Genomic DNA, 23312 nt, shown 5'->3' with positions numbered 1-23312 from the left:
GCAGACTCCATTCGAGACCTTTCCCAGCCTAGTATCCAAGATCCTTTCAGCTAGAGATCTTCAGCTAGTGAACTTGGGACCTTTAACACATAGAGGCATGTGCATTAACTCTAAGCTGGTGTCCTTTCTGCAAAGGTACTACTTGTGAACAATTTCTCAAAGGGATAAACTGGACTCTAAGCAATTCAGTACCCCTAATGCACACATCCCCTCATCATCTTCCCTACAGAAGAACAGCCCTGCTGGATCTGACCAGTGATCCATCTAGTATAGCATCCTGTTTCGAACCACAGCACTGCAAAGGCTCTGTGGGCTCAGCGGCCAAGGCCAGTTGAGCTTCAAAGGTCAGAGAGTTCGACGTGAAGAAACTCATGCTGGTGTGTATGGCTCGCCTCTCACCCATAACATCCCTTCAGCAATCTTGTCAGGTAGGTTAGACTGAGAGAGTTGACTAGTCCAAAGTCTCCCAATGAGCTTCATGCTGACTGAGAGGATTATATGCAACTCTTTTCTTTCCTAGTCTGGCATTCCAACCAGGATGATCATACCAAAGATACTTTCACACATGTTAAATAATACACTTTCAGTCTTCTTTCAGTGCACTTTGCAAACAGATTTTACTGTGTGAAATGAATGCTAAAGCATACTAAAAGTGGATAGAAAGGCCATTATCTAGCATGTGTGAAAGTGCCATAAGTCTGGTTGTTTCTTGCTTTCCTAGAAGTTCAAGTCCGCCATCTTTTTTTACCTTTACTGTTCCTCAGAGGCACATGAATATCCATCTGCTTGGTTTTCTTGTGTCCACCCCTGCAACCACTCAATGGCTGCCGCCTTTGGGGAAATGAAATATAGTTCTTATAAAACACAATGAGCCATCATACTTTCTATCACGACTCAGTTTAAAATAATGTCTTCGCCAAAGCAAAAAGGGGGGGGGGTGTTTAACAAGCTAGAACAGTGTTATGTAACAGCACAGGGGGCAGCTGCACCCCGCTCCTAACTGTAAGGCAATTTGGGGAAACTGCCATGTAGTCATGTTGTTGGGAGTGTCACAAGAGCTGGAACAGAGCAATTCTGGACTCTTCTGCCTTCCATAATATGAAGCATTCTCCAGAACGGCAGATGCTGGAATGCGGAATTCTAGGAGAATTCCAGTGGAATGATAGAACAGGGTTGCTAAGAGTGGCTCTCTCGAGTGCTAGCGGGGGCGGAGGAGCAACAAAGATTAACACACTGAATTCCACAGGAATTAGTAAGAAGCCCTAATTGTTTGAACAGCTTCTAATTTGAATGCCAACTTCTCTTCTTGACCTCGCAAATTTAGGATGGATATCAAGATAGAACATTCCATTTCCACAGTCCGAAAACCAAATGTGAAAAATTGAGAATGGGTGGACCAATCTGAATTTTCAGTTTTCCTTCACAAGAATACAGATATTCCCATCGGGCCTCTTGGACAAAGGGTAAGGTGATCAGATTTTAACATTGGCAAAGCGGGACACCATTGACCGGAGGGCGGGGAGGGGGGGTTCTTGATTAAATATTTGGTCTATATGGAGCAACAAAAAGTTTCATAGAATGCAAAGTACGCAAAAATAGTATTGTAATAAATATTTTTTCATTTCAACATAAGTACAATTTGTCAGGTGCCACCAGATGTCCCTCCAAAAGTGGGACAATCTGGTCACCTTACTAGGGTGTATTCAGATTCTCCCTAGGATGGTTTACCATCCATTCATAGAATGATTGAATCATAGAATAATACAGTTGGAAGGGACCTCATTGGTCATCTAGTCCAACCCCCTGCACTATGCAGGACACTCACATCCCAATTGCTCATCCACTGTAACCTGCCACCCCTTTGCCTTCACAGAATCAGCCTCTCTGTCAGATCTAGCCTCTGTTTAAAAATTTCCAAAAATGGGGAATCCACCACTTCCCTAGGAAGCCCGTTCCACTGAGAAACTGTCAGGAACTTCTTTTGAATTAATTTCATCCCATTTGTTCTGGTCTGTTCCTCTGGAGCAAGAGAGAACAATTCTGCTCCATCCTCCATATGGCACCCTTTCAAATACAAGCAAGAAGCTGATGATCTGAACCATAATTGGCTCCTGGTCTTGTTTTTACTGACTGTAGAACTTCTCCATCTTTGGCTGCAAAGCACATAGTCAATCTGATTTCTGTGCTGACCGCCTGGTGTTGTCTATGTGTAGAGTCGTCTCTTGGGTTGTTGGAAAAGAGTGTTTGCTATGACCATTGTATTCTCTTGACAAAATTCTACCAGCCTGTGCCCTGCTTCATTTTGTACTCCAAGGCCAAACCTGCCTGTTATCCCGGTTATCTTTTGGCTTCCTACTTTAGCATTCCAATCCCCCATGATGATAAGCACATCATTTTTTGGCGTTGCTTCTAGAAGGTGCTGTAGGGCTTCATAGAACTGGTCAACTTCATCCTCTTCAGCAGCAGTGGTTGGGGCATAGGCCTGGATCACTGTGATGTTGAATGGCTTGCCTTGGATTCAAACTGAGATCATTCTGTCATTTTGGGGATTGTATCCCAAGACTGCTTTTCCTACTCTCTTATTGATTATGAAGGCTACTCCATTTCTTCTGCGAGATTCTTGTCCACGGTAATATACCTGATGGTCATCTGAATTAAATTCACCCATTCCTGTCCATTTTAGTTCACTGATTCCTAAAATGTCGATATTCAGTCTTGTCATTTCTTGTTTGACCACGTCCAGCTTGCCTTGATTCATGGATCTGACATTCCAGGTTCCTATGGAATAAAAATCTTTACAGCATCGGACTGTCTTTTCGCCACCATTTACTTCCACAATTGAGCGTCCTTTCGGCTTTGGCCCAGTCGCTTCATTCATTCTGGCGCTACTCGTACTAGCCGTCTGCTCATCCCCAGTAGCATCCCCAGACACCTTCCGACCTGAGGGGCTCATCTTCCGGCGTCATATCGTTATGCCTATTGGAACTGTCCATAGAGTTTTCATGGCAAAGATACTGGAGTGGTTTGCCATTTCCTTCTCCAGTGGATCACCTTTTGTCAGAGCTCTCAACTATGACCTGTCCGTCTTGGGTGACCCTGCATGGTATAGCTCATAGCTTCACTGAACTATGCAAGCCCCCTTGCCACAACAAGGCAGCGATCCTATGTGTAACATTCTTCAAATTATTGCCCTCCTGTAGTAGATACTACTGATTTTGTTTTGATAGAGTTCCCTCCTCCTGCAGTGTAATCAATCATTTCTCTAATCCCCGGACCTTCTCCTCCAGCAGAGCCACTAATTTGCACTTGCCGCATTTGTAAAAATTGTCCCCCTAAGGTAAAAAGACAAACATTCCGCAGATGGTACATGTCACTACGCAACCTTCTTCATTCTTCATGCCACTTTGATTCATCTGATCTGCTCCACAAACAATCCTACACTTCCGTGAAACCTTCGGCTTGAACCCCAGGTGAAAAGCCAACAGCCAAGAGTCCTCTGGCTCTTTCTCTTGGCTCCTTCCAGAGTATTATGGTTTAATCCAGACCCCAAAAGTCCTTTCGGTTTTGTTTGTATTGTGCCTGCCGAAACCTCCTCCGAACTCCGCCAAAGATGTTAGCTGTGTGATTCCTCAGCTGTCAATTCAGTTGCCAACCAATGATTTGTATAATCATCCAAAGGCTCTTCTTGGGTTCCCATGTGGGGTATCACAAGGGGAGATTCTCTCCCCCACACATGTACCCTCTAGCCCAGCTGGCCCAGGGCTTTGGGCTGGGGTGTCACCAATTTGTAGATGACACCCAGCTCTACCTCCTGATGAACAGCTGGCCAGACTCCCCCTCCCGAGTTACATTAGCCAGTTGTTTATAAGCAGTGGCTGGATGGCTCAGGCAGGGTCATCTGAAACTCAACCTCTCCAAGATGGAGGTCCTGTGGCTGGGCAGAAGGGGATGGGATCAGGAAGTGTGTCTCCCCTGCCAGATGGGTTCACTGGGTATCAGAATACCTGCACTGGGTTTCAGAAATTTGGGAGTGATCTTTGATGCCTCCCTTTCAATGGAGGCTCAGATCGCAAAAATATTTTATTTATTTTATTTATTTTATTATATTTCTATACCGCCCTCCCCGGAGGCTCAGGGCGGTTTACATTAAACATATAAACAATACATGGAACAGTCTTCATTAATACTCATACAATAATAATAATAATAACAGTGGTTGTAACAGAAAACAGTATAGTGAATAGTATAACAATAATAATAATGTAACAGTATAACAATGCAACCGTGCAAATGGCACAACAGGTCCAGAGCACTCTAGTGGAGTTCTGGGAGGGAGGGGGAAGAGCGGGGGCCCTTCGTTCGTTGTTGGTTGTGCCTGGTCTCAACCAAATGCCTGGCGGAAGAGCTCCTTTTTGCAGGCCCTGCGGAACTGTTTAAGCTCCGTCAGGGCCCTGATCTCTTCTGGAAGCTCATTCCACGAGGTGGGGGCCAGGACAGAGAATGCTCTGGCCCTGGTCGAGACCAGGCGGACTTCTTTAGGGCCAGGAACCATTAGCTGGTTGGTGGCGGAGGAGCGCAGAGCTCTTTTGGGGGCATAGGCGGGGAGGCGGTCCCTCAGGTACACTGGGCCCTGACCGCGAATGGCCTTGAAGATAATTACCAGAACCTTTAGTCTGATCCAGAATTCAACTGGCAGCCACTGCAGTTGGTGGAGAATGGGCTGGATGTGGGACCTCCACGTTGCTGTGAGGATCCTGGCCGCTGCATTTTGGACCAGCTGTAGTTTCCGGGTCAGGGCTAAGGGCAGGCCTGCATAGAGCGAGTTACAGAAGTCCAGTCTAGAGGTGACTGTCGCATGGATCACTGTGGCTAGGTGTTCCGGGGCCAGGTAGGGTGCTAGTAGCTTGGCTTGGGGGAGATGGTAGAATGCCAGCCACGCTACCTTTGTGATCTGGGCTTCCATTGTAAGGGAAGTATCCAGAATCACAGCTAGGTTCCTGGCGGAGTCAGCCGTAGAGAGCTGTACACCATCCAGGGCAGGCAGGCGCGCTTCCTCACATGGTCCCTTCCTACCCAGCCACAGGACCTCCGTCTTTGAAGGATTGAGCTTCAGGCGACTCTGCTTGAGCCATCTTGTCACTGCTTCCAGGCAGCTGGCTAATGCTTCTGGGGGGGAGTCAGAGCGGCCATCCATCAGGAGGAAGAGCTGAGTGTCATGGGCATATTGATGACACCCCAGCCCAAACCTCTGTACCAGTTGTGCAAGAGGGCGCATAAAGATGTTGAATAGGATAGGAGAGAGGACCGCTCCTTGTGAGACTCCACAAGTAAGTTGTCGGCGGTCTGATGTTTTCTCTCCTATTGCAACCCTCTGTCCACGATCCCGGAGGAAGGAGATCAGCCATTGGAGGGCTGTCTCTCGTATCCGGCATCGATGAGGCGGCGAGCTAGAAGCTCGTGATCGACTGTGTCGAACGCTGCTGAGAGGTCTAGTAATATCAGTCTCTCGTATCCGGCATCGATGAGGCGGCGAGCTAGAAGCTCGTGATCGACTGTGTCGAACGCTGCTGAGAGGTCTAGTAATATCAGCAGTGCCGACCCACCTCAGTCCAACTGGCGACAGAGGTCATCCGTCAGGACGACTAGTGCTGTCTCTACCCCATGGCCAGGCCGGAAACCTGACTGGGATGGGTCTAGGACCGAAGCTTCTTCCAGGCATTCCGTCAGTTGGTTTGCAACTTCTCGGATAGGCCAACCTCTACATTCTTAGGTTCAGGCACTAGGATGGGTATCAGAGCTCACTAACTACCACTTGGATGAGTCAAGCTCTATGGAGCTGCATAATCTAGTCTAGGAGAAAGATAAGGAACACATGTGCACAGAAGTTTATTTATTTGTTTATTTTTTAATATTTTGACTTATATACCGCCACTCTCAAAGACTTGCAGCGGTTTACAATAAAATAATAAAATATACTAATAAAAGGACTCAATCCACAAAATCCCCAATACATTAAAAGATGGCTATTCTATGGAGTTAATACATTCTCTCTCCTCCCTTGCTCAGTTATGAGGTCTGCCATGGTGAGGGGCCGCTGAGAAAAAAATGTACTTCCTGAAGAACCTCTATCAAGAGGAAGATTAACATTAATAGTAAGGACACTTAGCATTTATATAGCACTTTCAGTGTTCAAAGAAAATCACATACACCATCTTCTTATCCTCAAAATGGCCATGTAAAGTAGGCCAGTATTATTATCCCCATAATGCAAATAGCGGGCTGAGGTTTAGAGAGAGCATCTGCATAGGCTACTTGCAAGTAGGGCAAAGCCATGATTTGAATTGGGGATTCTGCTGACCACAGCTCCAGTTTTGGTTCTTTGCCACTCTCCAGTACCTGATGAAACACAACCAGGGCCAGATAGAATTGTATCAAAGTCACAATGCAGGAAAATATTCTCAGTAGCATGATGCCAGAACACTGCCTAAAGTTGTCCAGCAACTGCTATAAAACACACACACAAAAACAGTATGTGTAAAGTATATATTGATTTTTTTAATGCAGTTGTATTGGATGTTCTTTTAAAACAACCTGACATTTAAATCTGAATTCAACACAAAGGTGCTCAAACTAAATTATATGCACTTAACAGTTTCTTGAGCCTCTTGTGGCGCAGGGTGGTAAGGCAGCAGACATGCAGTCTGAAGCTCTGCCCAGGCTGGGAGTGATCCCAGCAGCCGGCTCAAGGTTGACTCAGCCTTCCATCCTTCCAAGGTCGGTAAACAAGGTTGCTGGGGGGTAAACAGTAATGACTGGGGAAGGCACTGGCAAATCACCCCGTATTGAGTCTGCCAAGAAAACGCTAGAGGGCGTCACCCCAAGGGTCAGACATGACTCGGTGCTTGCACAGGGGAGACCTTTACCTTTACCTTTTTAACAGTTTCTTAAAACTTTACCCATAAGTCTTTGTCAAAGACACCGAGGGTCAATTTATACATTATGTGGGAAATCCGCAGCTGCAACTCCCAATGTTTCTTTCTTTAATATTCAAAAGGTGTGTTAGCACACAGCTTTGGCACCACTGAGCCAACAAAAACCAGCCCAACCCCCACACTGTTATCTGAGCTCTTAGCCCTGGTAGGGAAAAGAAAAAGATACTGTTCCCCATCTTTTTTTCCTAGCCAGCATGAGCTTAAGGAAGGATGATTTATAAGAAACAGTGCCATGGAGAGGATTAACCCCTCTCTGCTGCCTTGGGCTGGTTAGTGCAATGAAAGAAGTGTTGGGTGATCCAGTCTAGTGAGGGAGGGGCTGCGGCTTAGCGGAAGAGCACCTGCTTTGTAAGCAGAAAGTTCCATGTTCTGACCTAGTGGGAAAGACCGCAGGGAGCAGAGGTTGGCCAAGACCCTTCATGGCAGGAGACCTGGAGAACGGCTGCGAGGCAGAAGAGACCATCCTGAACCTAGATAAGCCAACACATTGGCATAAGGCAACTTTGTATGATGTGTGGACCTCCCACACGTGAAGTTGAAGGCACGTTTGAAAACCTCCTTTTCTACATAAAAGAGCTATAATCCAGGGCCAGCAATAGCAGACTTCTGAAGTCAAGCATTTAAAATATACATTGGCTGCCAGCTGCACAAGGACCGCAGAAGTGATGTCTTTATTCAAATCAACCACACCTGAAGAACAGATCCACTTGCATTTCACCTGTGATGTTGTAACATATGCTGACTTGACCACTTGCTCTATATGAAAAGTTCAAGATCATAAGATCAGAAGTACCAGTTTTCCCAAATGGGATGAAGAATTCATCTTCTCCAGTAGTCTCCAAGAACAGCCAACCAGACACCCTTGAGAAGCTCTCAAGCAAAGCAAGCCAGAGACAGACACACACCCCGAACCCATGATTTCATGCCTGTGAGCAGCACCATCAGGAAGACAAGCCCAGAAAAGTAAGGTGTCCCAGCCAATATGGAAATGGGCAAAATCCCCCCTAAAAGAGCAGCAAACGTGAATTTCACCTTAATCACATTAACAGAACTGTTGACAGAATGCTGTTAGATAGAAATATAGATTACCTTTAATGGCATTAAGACAGGATGCTGCTAAATTGATACTGGCATAACATTCATCCGATCCCATCCAGGTTTTCAGTTCAACAAGAGATGAATGCGTAGAAAAGAAGGGCAGGAGCAGGTGAGCTGGAGGATCTTTATGCAACCCAGACTTGGAAGCCACCAGGTATTAACGTTATAACTGCATCAATGAACTAGATGGCCTCTGATTCCACCATCTCAAGGAACTGAGCACAAGGTAAAAATCCCTACTTATGGATTTTTTGCGCTAAATCTATGGCCCAAGAAATTCACTGGGTGCCTGGGATTTCTGGTATTATGGGAAAAGGAGAAAAGTTCCCTATGACTGATTATGCACAAGGAAGAAGCCCAGTTATGGCAGCCCAGCCCTGGCTTGGATTAGAGCTGTTGGTGCCCCATATTAAGTGAACACGGATCGTCTCCACCTTTCCTTTTTTGCTGTAGACATCATCCTAAGTCGTGCACAAAAGGAAGACTCAGTCCTTCTAGGTCCTACTCCTCCCTGGCCTACGGTGTCCCAGAAGGGACAGAAATGCCCCATTTGGCTCCAGGGTGCTTTGCATTTGCAGTGGTGCAGAGCAAACCAGGGCAGGGGTTTTTTACTTTAAAGAAGGAGGGATTGGGTTGTGATGCCATATCAAATTCGGATTAGTGTGCCATGCTGCTGATTAATCATAGAGTTGGAAGGAACCTCATGGGTGATCTAGTCTAACCCCCTGCACTATGCAGGACACTCACTGTAACCTGCCACCCCCTTAAGCTTTCAAAGAATCAGCCTTTCCGTCAGATGGCTATCTAGCCTCTGCTTGAAAAATTGCAAAGATGGAGAAAACACCACCTCCCGAGGAAGCCTGTTCAACTGAAAAACCACTCTGTCAGGAACTTCTGGATGTTTAGATGGAATTTCTTTTGAATTTATTTCATCCCATTGGTTCTGGTCCAGCCTTCCAGGGCAAGGGAAAACAACTCTGCTTCATCCTCTATATGGCACCCTTTTAAATACTTGAAGATGGCTATCAAATCCCCTATCAGTTGTCTCCTCTCCAGGATAACAGATCAAGTTCCCCCAACCTTTACTCATACATATTGGGCTCCAAAACCCTCACCATCTTTGTTGCCCTCCTCTGGACATGGTCCAGTTTGTCTACATCCATCTTCAGGTTGGGTGCCCAAAACTGAACACAGTACTCCAAGTGAGGCCGAACTAGAGCAAAGTAAAGCGGTACCATCACCTCCCGTGATCTGGACACGATACTCCATTTGATACAGCCCAAAATCCCATTTGCCTTTTTAGCCACCCAGTCACACTGTTGATTCATGTTCAATGTATGGTCTACTAAGACTCCTAGATCCTTTTCGCACATACTACTGCCAAGACATGTCTCCCCCATCCTGTATTGGTGAGTTTGTTTTTTCCTAACTGAATGCAGAACTTTAAACTTGTCCCTATTGAACTTCATTTTATTCAGTTTAGCCCACTTCTCGACCCTATCAAGATCATCCTGTATTCTGTTGCTGTCTTCGGTTATGTTTGCTACCCCTCCCAGTTTAGTATCGTCTGCAAATTTAATAAGTATCCCCTCTATACCCGCATGCAAATCGTTTATAAATATGTTGAACAACATAGGCCCCAGGACAGATCCCTGGGAAATTCCACTTCTCACTCTTCTCCAAGAGGATGCTGAACCATTAACAAGTACCCATTGGGTATGATTTGTCAACCAGTTATCGATCCACCTGACAGAATTAGGATCCATACCACATTTTACAAACTTGTAAACAAGAATATCATGTGGAACCTTATCAAAAGCTTTACTGAAATCCAGATAAAATATGTCCAAGGCATTCCCCTGATCCAGCAAGGTAGTCACTTTCTCGAAAAAAGAGATAAGGTTGGACTGACATGATTTGTTCTTGCGAAACCTGTGCTGAGTCTTAGAAATCACAGCTGTCTGTTCCAGCTGCTCAAGGACTGACTGTTTGATGATTTGTTCCAAAATTTTGCCAGCTACAGATGTTAAGCTGACAGGTTGATAGTTATCCTCTTTTTTCCTTTTCTCGATGGGAACAACATTTGCCTGCCTCCAATCATCAGGAACCTCACCTGTTCTCCAAGAAGTGTAAAAAAGAATAGACAGAGGTTCAGAGATGACATCTTCAAGTTCTTTTAATGCCCTTGGATGCAGTTCATCTGGCCCAGAAGACTTTGTTTCATTTAAAGAACTAGGTGTTTGTGGACTGCCCCAACAGTTGATCCTAGGCCACCATTTCCTGTTTTGTTACATGTCTGCCTCATTGAGCACTATTTCCCTCACAAGAAGACTGAGGAGAAATAGGAGTTAAGCAGTTCAGCCCTCTCTTCATCGTCTGTTATAATTTCACTTTCTTGTCCTTGCAGTGGTCATACCATGTCCCTACGCTTTTTCTTACTTGAAATATAAACAAAGAAGCCTTTTTTGCTGTTTTAGCTTTAGCTTTCCTAACACTGTCCCTACAGTTATTGGGTTTTTGTTCATACTCATCCTTGGTAATTAGGCTTTCCTTCCATCTCTTAAATACCTCTTTTTTATTCCTCAGATCATTTGACAGCTGTTAATGGAGCCACCTTGGCTTCCTTAGGCTCCTTCAATCTTTTCTTCTCAAGGGAATTGTTTGTGATTGAACCTTCAGTATTTCATTTTTAAGAAATTCCTAGCCCTCTTGGACTCCCATCTCTTTAAGTCTTTCTGACCACAAGACTCTACCCAACATACCTTTAAGTCTGTTAAATTCGGCTTTCCTGAAGTCCTGTCTATATGTCCGACTACGTAAAGGTCTTCTCTTTCCCACAATTGAAAATTCCAAAAGCACATGGTCACTACTACCAAGTGTACCCACTATTTCCACCTCATCTACTAGTTCTTCCCTACTGTTGAGAATCAAGTTTAAAATAGCAGAGCCCCTCTACTTTCTGGGAAATGAAGCTATCGGCAAGACAAGTTAAGAATTTGATGGAGTTTGTAGTTTTAGCAGATTTGGTCTTCCAACAGATATCTGGGTAATTGAATTCACTGCCCCCCCCCCTTTGAAAACTGTAATTTGGTCTAGCGGTATCTCATGGAAGTCCTCTGGCTTGGTGGTCTAGCCGACCCCCACAATAATACCACTCTCATTTCCTACTCCTTGGAGTGACCCTTGGGGTGATGCCCTCTAGCGTTTTCATGGTAGACTCAATACGGGGTGGTTTGCCAGTGCCTTCCCCAGTCATTACCGTTTACCCCCCAGCAGCAAGCTGGGTACTCATTTTACCGACCTCGGAAGGATGGAAGGCTGAGTCAACCTTGAGCCGGCTGCTGGGATTAAACTCCCAGCCTCATGGGCAGAGCTTTCAGACAACATTTCTGCTGCCTTACTACTCTGCGCCACAAGAGGCTCTTTTCCTACCCCTTTTATATTTACCCAAATACACTCAACTGAACTTTCATGCTCAGGTATCAGTATTTCTTCACAAGTATAAAGATTCTTAGCATATACTGCTACACTTCCCCCCTTCTTTTCTTGTCTATTCCTTTTGAATAGATTCTACCCCTCGATTCTAGTATTCCAGTTGTGAGTATTATCCCACTAAGTTTCTGTTATTCCTAATAGGTCATAGCCCCCTTTCTCTATTATGACTACTATTTCTTCCTGCTTGTTTCCCATACTCTGTACATTAGTGTAGAGACATCGTAATCCATCCTTTGTGTGCCTCAAGACTTCCTTGTAAGCTAGTAGATCCCTGCTCATGTAACATTCCCTGTAGATTTGCGATCATCTCATCTTCAGTTCTTGCCATCACACCAGATTCTCACACCCTCTATGTGTTTAGTTTAAAGCCATCTTCACCAGCTGTGCAAGGGTTTTCCCAAAAACACTTTTTCTATTCCTTGTGCGGTTCACATCATTTCCTGATAATAGCCCCTCATACTGACATTGTAGACCATGATCCAGAAATCCAAATTGTCCCAGTTGACACCATTGACATAGCCAGTCATTTTCTTGCTTGATTTTTCTCTCTCTTCCTACGCCATGACTTACTGGAAGGACTGATGAAAATACAACCTGTGCTCCCAGGTCCTTTATCTTTCCCCCCAGATCCACAAAGTCTTTCTTAATATGTTCCATGCTCTGCTGGGCAGTTTTATTTGTTCCTACATGGATGAGAAGGAAGGGGTAATGATCTGGGGGCTTGATGAGCCTGTCCAGCTGATCCATGCACCAGGTAGGCAGCACACCTCTCGAGACAAGTCTGGTCTACACAGTTCGGCCTCTGCGCCTCTCAGCAGGGAATCCCCAATTACCAGTACCCATTTCTTTGTACCCTTGGGAGAAAAACTAAAACTCTCACCTGTTGGGGACTGTGCCAACCCAGGCAAGCAGGTCAAAAATGTAAGGAACAGACGGATGCTGAAGCAAGAGTCAACCAGCCAGTGCAATGAGAAGGAAGGGTGTGACAGGTACATGGCTACATAAGTGCATCTGGCCCAGAAAATGGCAACTATGACCATTACCTTGTGCTGAATGTGTTGGTGGGTCCACCTTTTGCAGAACCTTCCCTTCAGTGAGCAGGGGTCACTGCGGGATGCTGTGCATTTGCATTTACTGCATTGTGCAGGGGGTTACACTATATGACCCTTTCCATTTCTATGTTTCTCCTTGGTATTATTTCTCTGAAATCCAGCCAGGACCTGCTGTCCAAGGTGCTTTATAGGAGAGATGTCTTTTAGCCCAAATAATCATAGAATCATAGAATCATAGAGTTGGAAGGGGCCATACAGGCCATCTAGTCCAACCCCCTGCTCAACGCAGGATTAGCCCTAAGCATCCTAAAGCATCCAAGAAAAGTGTGTATCCAACCTTTGCTTGAAGACTGCCAGTGAGGGGGAGCTCACCACCTCCTTAGGCAGCCTATTCCACTGCTGAACTACTCTGAATGTGAAAATTCTTTTCCTGATATCTAGCCTATATCATTGTACTTGAAGTTTAAACCCATTACTGCGTGTCCTCTCCTCTGCAGCCAACAGAAACAGCATCCTGCCCTCCTCCAAGTGACAACCTTTCAAATACTTAAACAGGGCTATCATGTCCCCTCTCAACCTCCTTTTCTCCAGGCTGAACATTCCCAAGTCCCTCAACCTATCTTCATAGGGCTTGGTCCCTTGGCCCCAGATCATCTTCGTCGCTCTCCTCTGTACCCTTTCAATTTTATCTATGTCCTTCTTGAAGTGAGGCCTCCAGAACTGCACACAGTACTCCAGGTGTGGTCTGACCAGTGCCGTATACAATGGGACTATGACATCCTGTGATTTTGATGTGATGCCTCTGTTGATACAGCCCAAAATGGCATTTGCCTTTTTTACCGCTGCATCATACTGCCTGCTCATGTTTAGTTTACAATCCACAAGTACCCCAAGGTCTCGTTCACACACAGTGTTACCTGGAAGGGTATCCCCCATCCAGTAGGCATGCTTTTCATTTTTCTGACCCAGATGCAGAACTTTACACTTATCTTTATTAAATTGCATCTTGTTCTCATTTGCCCATTTTTCCATTGTGTTCAGATCTCGTTGAACTCTGTCTCTATCTTCCGGAGTATTTGCCAGTCCTCCCAATTTGGTGTCATCTGAAAACTTGATGAGTAGTCCCTCGACCCCCTCATCTAGATCATTAATTAATATGTTAAAAAGTACCAGGCCGATCACCGAGCCCTGAGGTACCCCGCTACTCACCTCTCTCCATTCTGATGAAACACCATTGACAACAACTCTTTGAGTGCGGTTCTCTAACCAATTCCCTATCCACCTAACTATCTGAAAATCCAGATTGCAGTCCTTCAACTTATCCATCAGAACATCATGGGGAACCTTGTCAAAAGCTTTACTAAAATCCAAGTAAATGATATCAACTGAATTTCCCTGATCCAGCAAACCTGTTACTTGGTCAAAAAAGGAAACTAGGTTGGTCTGGCAGGACCTGTTGGAGACGAATCCATGCTGACTTGCTTGGATCACCAAATTGTCCTCCAGATGTTTGCAGACCGCTCCCTTTAATATCTGCTCCATTATCTTCCCCACAACAGAGGTCAGACTCACTGGTCTGTAGTTCCCCGGGTCATCCTTCCTCCCTGTTTTGAAGATTGGAATAACATTTGCTCTCTTCCAGTCCTCCGGGACATCTCCAGTCCTTAAAGAGGTTCCGAAGATGATGGACAAGGGCTGTGCAAGTTCTCTGGAAAGTTCTTTGAGTACTCTCGGGTGCATTTCATCCGGACCAGGGGATTTGAACTCATCCAGTGAAGCTAAATGCCTCTCGACAACCTCTCTATCCATGTTAACCTGCCACCCAGACACTATCCTTTGGCTACGGCCATCTCTAGATGTGCCTAAACACTTTGACCTGTGGGAAAAAACAGATGTAAAATAGGCACTAATCCTTTCTGCTCTCTCTGCATCTTCCGTTAGAGTTTGTCCATCCGCACCCAACAGTGGACCTATTGCCTCCTTTACTTTACGTTTGCTCCTCACATAACTGAAAAATCTTTTCTTGTTACAATGGGCTTCCCTGGCCAATCTTAGTCACTCTCAGCTTTGGCCTTTCTGATGATTGATCTACAGTGCCTAGTAACCTGTAGGTGCTCTTCTTTAGAGCTCTGTCCTTCCCTCCATTTCCTGAACATTTTCCTTTTCTTTCTTAGTTCCTCTTGAAGTTCTCTGTTCATCCAAATAGGCTTCTTAGAGCTCCTGCAGTGTTTTCGTCTTTCTGGGATAGTCATTGATTGAGCATGCAATAGCTCTTGTTTGAGTAGCGCCCACCCTTCACATGCTCCCTTCCCTTCCAGCATTCTCATCCATGGTATGACACTCATCATGTCTCTGAGTTTATTAAAGTTTGCCCTACGAAAATCCAACATCCGCGTCTGGCTACAAGCTTCCTTGGCTCCCCATCTCAAAAGGAATTCTATGAGGACATGGTCACTTCCCCCTAGGGTCCCCACCTCCTTCACCTCATCCACCAACTCTTGCCTGTTGGTCAGTATTAAGTCCCACAACCTCTTGTGGGTTCATCTACCATTTGATAAATGAAATTGTCAGCCAGGCAGGTCAGAACGTTGCATGACTGAGGACGCTTCGCAGAGTTTGTTTCCCAGCACACATCTGGGAAATTGAAGTCACCCATGATGACAAGGTCCTGCCGCTTGGATATTTTCTCAAGCTGCTCACAAAGTGCAGCATCCACATCCTCTCGTTGGTCAGGTGGTCGGTAGCAGACACCAACCACCACACTGTTTGTTTTCCCCTCGCTTATTTTCACCCAGATGCTTTCCACTGTAGATATGCTCTCCTTCACTAGAATTTCCTGACAGGTAAGCACCTTCCTCACATACAGTGCCACTCCTCCACCTCTTCGATCTATTCTGTTTTTTCTGAACAGTTCATATCCATCCACCATTACAGGCACTCTACCTCTTAGCTTGTTAATCCAAACTTGGGTTTGTAAGATTAAGACTTGACATTAAGGCCTGAAAAATCTGCTTCTGACTTCTCTCTCTTTTAAAAATTTGTGACCTCCAGCCTAACAATGTTCTGTTGATTTGGTTGGTCCTATAAAGAGGTGTGATACGGATTTTGTTCTCACCCCCCCCTTTTTTTGGCATGGTTATTTACAGCCTTCTCTTTTATGAATATCAAGCCATCTACAGAACTTCAGCTGAGGACAACAGGTACTTCCAGGGAGAGGGTGGTTAAGCATATTCGATGGTCTCCATGAGCCGCAGGGCAAGCCAAAAACCTGCGGGGTGGGAGAGGAATGCCTTTCCATGCATGCCAATTTTCAGGAATAGCAGGCAAGCTTTCCCCATCCTTTTCATGTAGGGCTGACTGCAGTAGAACCGTTAGATTTGAACCCCGCAGCACCTGAGAGACCAACCGGAGTTTCAAGGTATGAGCTTCTGAGAGACAAAACTCCCTTCAACAGCCACAGTAGTGCAGCAGCTGAGATTCAAGTCCTTTTGGCCCAGCCGGAAGAAGGGAGGGGTGCCAGTTTGGTATAGTGGTTAGGAGTGCGGACTTCTAATCTGGCATGCCAGGTTCGATTCTGCGCTCCCCCACATGCAGCCAGCTGGGTGACCTTGGGCTCTCCACGGCACTGATAAAACTGTTCTGACCGGGCAGTGATATCAGCGCTCTCTCAGCCTCACCCACCCCATAGGGTGTCTGTTGTGGGGAGAGGAATAGGAAGATAGAAGCCGCTTTGCAGATAGAAGCCGCTTTGAGCCTCCTTCGGGTAGGGAAAAGCGGCATATAAGAACCAACTCTTCTTCTCCCTCTGCCATAAAGAATGCTTGGAAAGAATGCAAAGGGACCATGCACAGTGGAATCAACCAAATTGCAATTAGAGTGACACAGAAATCCTGAGTCCTTATTCAGCCCTAGAGGGAGGGTCCCTTGTTTTGAACTTGTGAATGCGCTCATATTCAGTGGTCCCATATTGACATTTTCCTTAGAAATGTCTTTGTTTTAAGACTGCCATACTTATGCTTTATAAATTGCCCAGGATGAGAGGAATGACTACACCAAGGTCACCCAGCAAGCTTCCATGTCACGCTGGACATCTGGATAAAGAGCACCTAAAGTGCAAGTGGAGCTCCTCCTGCCCTAACTCCCTCCTCTCATGGCTGTCATTGTGTCCTCCTTTTAAACTGAGACCTCCTTGACACTTCAGTTCAACCCCACTACCTGCTTGCAAAGCCTTCTTTGTAGGATTCTTCCACTTTCCAGTCTAGTCCAGAAAGCAAGGAACTGCTCCCCATTAAAGACATGGAGGATTCAACTAATGCCCCCACTCTCCTTTGCATCCATTGGTCCCAATTTTGAGTGCAAACTCCTGGGGAGGGGAGGGGGCATGGAGAGTCTCTATTTTAAGGATGCTACAATGTAAAGTGCCATATCTGTTAAGGGAGGCCGCAAAGAGCCCAAGGGGGCCGGTGATGCTCGAGCTCCTCATGGCAGCCCATGTGTCTTCAAGAGGACCAGCAGTCAGCCCCCCCCCCCACCGCCCCAAACACTGAAGAGCACAGCAGCACTGGTTGATGAGAAGTACCCTCAGCTGCCATTGGGAAGGAAAGAGTTAATACAAGCCTTTCCCCCCAAACCAGAACCAGGCCTATGGTGTCAAGTTACAGCAGAGGAGGAGGAGGACCCAGCAGAAAGGAAAGGGGTGGGGTGGGGTGGGGGAACAAGCAGGCTGAAGGGCTGCAACAAAGACTGGACTCCTCGGGGCAGCGGGAAGAAACTGCATGCAGCCACTGGCCCTTGCAGGTAGAAGTCCTCCCACGAAAGGCTGCTCACCATGCCTGGCTCCCAAACAGCAGCTGCAAAATTATTAGGGAATAAATCAAGAACCAGAGTTTTCATTCCCTCCCCAACCCATATTTAATTACCGTCCATTTGGCCCAAAGGTTAACAAAACAAAACATTTGGCCAGAAGAAGAATCCAGCCGAATGCTGCTGGCTGCCCCTATCTCCTCCCCCCCCCCCCCCAAGAGGCTGTCCTGTGCATCTCTGAGCAAAGGAGCTGTCACCACACCAAAGGGCAGCAGGGAGGCCCAGCACAGGCAGGCAGGCAGGCAGGCAGGCCATCTTCAAAGGGGTGCAGGTCCCCCACTACCCCGCCCCAGGAAGTAGTGCAGAAACACATCAATGTCCCCAGAACACTCTGAAGAGTCTCAGTACAAATCCCTGTGCCAAAACTGGGCTGAGGCCCTGTGTTCTGTGAATGCCTCTTCCCTGCCATCAGGATCTTCAAACCGCATTCTGACCCAGCAGGCAAGATGGCTTAAGGACACACGGGACTGTGGGTGGACTGGCAAGGGTGCCCTAGTGGTGCTCAGTTCTAGATCCCTGGACACTTACCTCTGCCACAAACTCAGTGGGTGGCCTGAAGAAAGCTGCTCTCAGACCCTCTCTCATTGGCAGCAAGGTGGGTGGCCCTGACTAGCCAAACAGAACCACCTTCATAACTTAACATGTATTTTAGAGGTGGTGAACTGGAGGAGAAAGTATCTCTTTCAGATCCCATAAACATCCCTCTCAAGGTCTACTTGTGCTGCAGAGGGGTCAAAAAATCCTAGGAGGGGAGAAAACTGGGACTAGGGGATGGATGCTCAAACTGCAGCATAGATGGTGTTAACCCTTCCCCCTGCATCAACTCTTTATTGGATTGTTCTGGGGATGCCTGTCCCAGCTCCAAAGTGCAGCACTTCTGCATTCAAGCAAAGGAACTCACTGCATACCTTCCCAGACACAATTCAGGAGCTAACTTGTCAATATAATCATTCTGGCCTACCTTACAGGGCTGGTTTTTAGAATAACAGACAACTCAGCAATAAAGCTCATGGGAAGTATACAATCTGGCTAGGGCACACTATAACTGATTGTTGCCCAAACAGCTTCAGATTTAGAAACAAAACAAAACTACTAGTTTCTACCCCAAAAGAGACCTCTGCAACCATCAACTCCCAATTTCCAGTGTGGTGCAGTGGTTAGAGCAGTAGACTCTAATCTGGAGAACCAGTTTTGATTCCTCACTCCTCTGCCACATAAAGCCAACTGTGTGACTTTGGGCCAGTCACAGTACTCTTAGGGTTGTTCTCACAGATCAGTTCTTTTAGAGCTCTCTTAGCCCCACCTCCCTTACAGAGTGTCTGTAGTGGGGAGAGGAAGGGAAAGGGGTTTGTCAGCCACTTTGGGACTCCTCCAAGAAGGGGAAAGCAGGGTTTTATAAACCTCTTCTTCTCTGACAATGAATATTCCATAGAAGAAAAAGTGCTTGCCTGGATCCATTCATTCTTCAAATGCTTTGAATGTTTTTTTTTTAAATCTCTTGGGAACAAACAATGCAAGTTATTAAAGGGCTCTTGTTGGGGCTGCAGAGCAGATGGCCATGTCTTTCAGAAAGTGGTTAACAGGGGGGAATCTGAGGGGAAACAATGATCAACAAAGGCAAATGGCAAAAGAAGGCACAATTCCCTTTCCTGAGAACACTGGGGGGCAACACAGCAGCTGCCCACCAGGGGTTCAAAGGGATGCAGGTTCCAGGGTGGAATTCTGTTTTCTTTTTTAATAAATAGCTCACTTGTACTTTCAGCCCTCAAACACAAAGTACTAGCACAAGAAATACGGATTTCGTTTGCCATGGTTCTCCTGTACAATGGGTGGCTTTTGTCTGCCAGAATTGTCTTGTGATTACAGCAGCAGAGCATAGACAACAGAAGATGGCAGAACAAAAGTGAAAGGGCCTCAGCTACATTTTGATCCAACTATCAGTTCAATAAAGACGTGTTGCTTTTTTCTCCTCCAATCTGGAAGGCGACAACAGATTAACTTTCCTTGGAATATGGAAGGTTTTGGTGCACGAAGGTGGCCTATGAAATCACGTGTGCTGCAGTGAACACCCGTATCTTTGTAAACACCAAAACCCCAAATGAATGCTGAAATGTCCTAGCTGTTGAGAATCAGCAGCTGTTGAGAGTTGTTGGTCCATGGAAGAAGAGACAGTTAAGGAAGTGATGGTTCAATGGGCTAAGGACATTGGTCACTCAATTAATTTAGCTACTTGGGAAAGATTGTGGTTGCAAGACATGGGGCCATTTCGCACAGAGCTCAAAGTGGCTATTTGGTTGCGGTTTGCGAAATCGCTACTTTAACTAGCGAAATGTAACTAGCTGTGCCCGTAACGCACAGCTGCGTTTTTTGTGGAATTTAGCACTTTCACTTCTCGTCACTTTCGTAACCCACAGGCTTCCGGTCTCCGTCTTATCGCTACAGAGGATGTCCCTTTTTAGCGCTTCTGGCCTCCCGTGCCCGTCAATCAAACTGCAGGCACACCTTTGACCTCGACCCTAAAGCCGAAATTGGTGGGGTTCCCTTTTTTAAAAAAAAAAACCAGGAAACCCCGTAGCAATGCATCATCGTTAAATCATTGGCGCCGTTGGAAAGGGTTTTCTATTGTTTTCTATGAACCAGAGGTTGATGCATTGATATCTTTGATAGGTTAATCCCCGCCCACAGTACACGCCCACAGGTTACCTGCTTATATGCACCTAGGCAGACACGTGGTCGGCCTCACTCTTTGTTTGCGTAGCCTACTGCCCGCAGCACAGGTTAACGTTGCAATGGAGAGGATTATTTATCAATTGTTGGCTCAGATGCTTGCGGTAGTTCAGCGTATCCATACCACCGTGCGGCATAGGAGGGCTGCTATCGAGGACTACCGAGAACGTATTGCCGGAACGATGACCACCAGTAGAAGACGTTCTCTACGGGCAACCATGGCGGCAAAGAAGCACTGGCAAGCTCTGGCAGAGGTCCGGTTCCCCAGACAGTTCTGGGTGGACGAAAGATCCTCTGACTGGTGGGAAAATTTTGTGTGGTCTCGCTGGGATGATGACCACTGGATTGCCAACTTTAGAATGTCTAGGGGAACATTTTTTGAACTCGTGGAGGCTCTACGTGGCCGCATGGAAAGGCAAGTCACTGGCATGCGGCGCCCCGTGCCAGTGGAAAAAAGGGTGGCAGCCGCATTGTGGTACTTGGCCACCCCTCAGTACTTCCGGACAGTAGCCCAGCAATTCGGACTCGGAGTCACAACGGTTGGCGATATCCTTAGGGAGTTCTGCCTAGCCATGGAGGCGGAATTGTTCAGCAAAGTGGTGTGCCTCGGAGACCGCCTTGGAGCGGTGAGTGTCATTCTATGCCCTTTTCCCTTTAAATTTTTTTTTCTTGTTTGACAGGTGAGCAACAAACACGCGATGCACCCCACGCTAACATGCCATGGTTTTTTCCCCTTATTCCAGAGTATGGACGGGTTTGCCAGGCTTGGATTCCCGCATTGTTTTGCGGCCGTCGATGGAAGCCACATCCCTATCCGTGCACCCGGGGGAAGCATAAAGGAGTACGGGAACAGGAAGGACTTTTGTTCTGTTCTCTTGCAAGGAACTGTGGACTTCTCCGGATGGTTTATCGATGCCGAGGTGGGGTGGAGTGGCAAGAGGCATGATGCCCTTGTTTTCAGGGAATCTAACCTCAGGAAAGCCATGGACGAAGGGGTCTTTGTTCCAGGAAACCCCACCGCCACCATTGAGGGCGTGCGTGTGCCGGCGTTGGTGCTCGGGGACGGAGCCTACCCATTACGCCGCTGGCTCATGACTCCCTATAAGCGGCCAAGGACAGACGTGCAGAGCCACTACAACCTCAGTCACTCCCGGGCAAGGAATGTAGTGGAGCGTGCCTTTGGACGTTTGAAGTCACGGTTCCGTTGCTTGATGTCTCGACTCCATGTGCATATAGACAACGTGACTCCGCTGATCATCGCATGTGTCATTTTGCACAACATCTGCGAGGACAAGGGACATAACATCCCCTTCCCTGTGGATGAACCTGCTCCTGTAGTCCTTGAGGACACACAAGACATCCCTGAAGCAAGGAAAAAAAGGATCTATGCGGAGGGGTGCAAGGTTCGGGACGCTATAGCCACCCACATCTACAGAAACAGGAGGCATGTTTGATTGTTTTTTCTACTCTGGTGTTGAATAAAGTTTTATGTTCTTTGTTTAACCTTGTCTTGTGTGGTTTGTCTACTTAGCCAGCAAAAAAACGGGGATTCTCTGGTCCAAAGGCACTTTGACAGCCCTAAATGCTAACTCCCCGCTGAAATTGACAAACACAATACGGAAGCGCTGAACAGGGAAAGTTTGGGGAGGCGGGTAGCCAGGAAGTATTGGCGACCCCTGTCAAACCGGAGGATCAATCCACTTATGTTCCAAGGAATAATTTCATTGGTGGGCAGCTTTGATACATTTAAAATAGGGGTGGTCGTTCGGAGAAACGCATGTTCGTTCCCTAACTGTCATTCCGAAGATGCCGAAGCCACGGAAGGGCTCCTTCTGGCAGCGCGCCGAGGCTGAGGCACTTCTGGAGCTTGTTCTCCAATCAAAAAGTGTTGGCCGCCTTATGGCCAGCACCCACTGCCACACCAAGGGTGCTTACCTGGTGTTGGCATCAAAGCTGAGGGAGAGGGGCTACGTCCGGACCTGGGAGCAGGTCCGGACGAAATTTAAGAGGGTGAAGCTAGACTTCCTAAACAGTCTAGAACAGTGGGGGGGGGGGGTCCCGCAGCCAAGTGGGAGAACGGTCTTCCACGACCTGATGGTCAAGATATGGGAGAAGGCTGGGAAGCCCCCCCTGGAGATGAGGAGGCATATGGGTGAGTGCTGCCCTTGTTGTGTTTTACCCTTAAGCATGCATGGAATGTCTAGATGCCTCTTTCCCCTACTGTCCCCAATGAAATTCGAGAAAGTATTAAGATGCTGTCAACCCCCTCTGACTTAGCCCGCCAGTACTGTAGAACCACTTTGGTAATGCGCTTTGACTCTGATTGTGGTGTGGCCATCAGCTGTGTTTCATCTCTGGTTTGTGTGCTTTTACTTATGATTTCTCTTTTTCTTTGCCCAGCTACACAATCACCATCCAAGCTAGCAAAATTACCTGAGCGTGACGAAGGGGAGGAAGAGGGACCTTCCACCTCGGGACAGGCTGCAGGTGAGAGTTTTATGTCTTTTAGGGAGACCCATGTGTGTGTACCCCCATGGAGCCATAAGGGAGCCTGCTGTGATGCTTCCATTTGAAGTGTGATTGAATTCTTTATTTGATTTCTATAGCAGAAACTATGGAGGCAAGGCTGCGTGCCATGGAGGCCAGGGTGACATCCTTAGAGGCAGAAGTGGCTGACCTAAAAGGGGAGATGGAGAGGCAAAGGCAGCAGAGGGAGGCGGAAGAACGTAGGTTATGTTCCCCACTGCCCAACTCTTCTCACACTGTGGCTAAGGCCACTAAAAAGTGTATCCATGTAAACTCCAGATTGGAAAATATGTTTGTCATTAATGTGTACTTTTTCTCCCTCCCCACACAGTTAAGAAGAAGGAGGACGAAGACCTCTTCCGCCGCAAAGTCAGGGGAACCATGGGACGGTTGTGCAGGAGAGTGAGGGAGATGGAAGGGGCTGGTGAGGGGGGCAGTGGGACCTGAGTTTTGTTTTCTGTTTGTGTTTTGGGGTGGGGGGTGTTGGGGGGGTCCAAGTTACATTCCCTAATTTTCTATCCCTGTTAAATATATAAATTTGTTTTAAAAAAGTTGGCTT

At 46.8% G+C, this 23312-nt stretch overlaps 1 protein-coding gene and 2 long non-coding RNA genes across 4 annotated transcripts in view; 2 read left to right on the top strand and 1 right to left on the bottom strand.

Annotated features, from left to right (window-relative positions):
* The window catches only part of ABL1 (ABL proto-oncogene 1, non-receptor tyrosine kinase), a 263258-nt gene that overhangs the window by 99053 nt on the left and 140893 nt on the right, over positions 1–23312 (bottom strand). The gene's annotated exons all lie outside the window — the stretch shown is intronic.
* LOC143821356 (uncharacterized) lies at positions 812–23166 on the top strand. The gene is made up of 4 exons (XR_013225777.1): positions 812–1463; positions 22628–22714; positions 22834–22953; positions 23085–23166. It is a non-coding gene; the product is annotated as an uncharacterized LOC143821356 (long non-coding RNA).
* On the top strand, positions 6066–17181 carry LOC143821357 (uncharacterized). Its single transcript, XR_013225778.1, has 5 exons — positions 6066–6152; positions 8150–8316; positions 15784–15837; positions 15989–16055; positions 16671–17181. It is a non-coding gene; the product is annotated as an uncharacterized LOC143821357 (long non-coding RNA).

Source organism: Paroedura picta, chromosome 12 (assembly GCF_049243985.1).
Source record: "Paroedura picta isolate Pp20150507F chromosome 12, Ppicta_v3.0, whole genome shotgun sequence".
Classification (NCBI taxonomy): domain Eukaryota; kingdom Metazoa; phylum Chordata; class Lepidosauria; order Squamata; family Gekkonidae; genus Paroedura; species Paroedura picta.
Note: the sequence above shows the minus strand (reverse complement) of the source record. Positions and strands in the feature narration are given on the sequence as shown.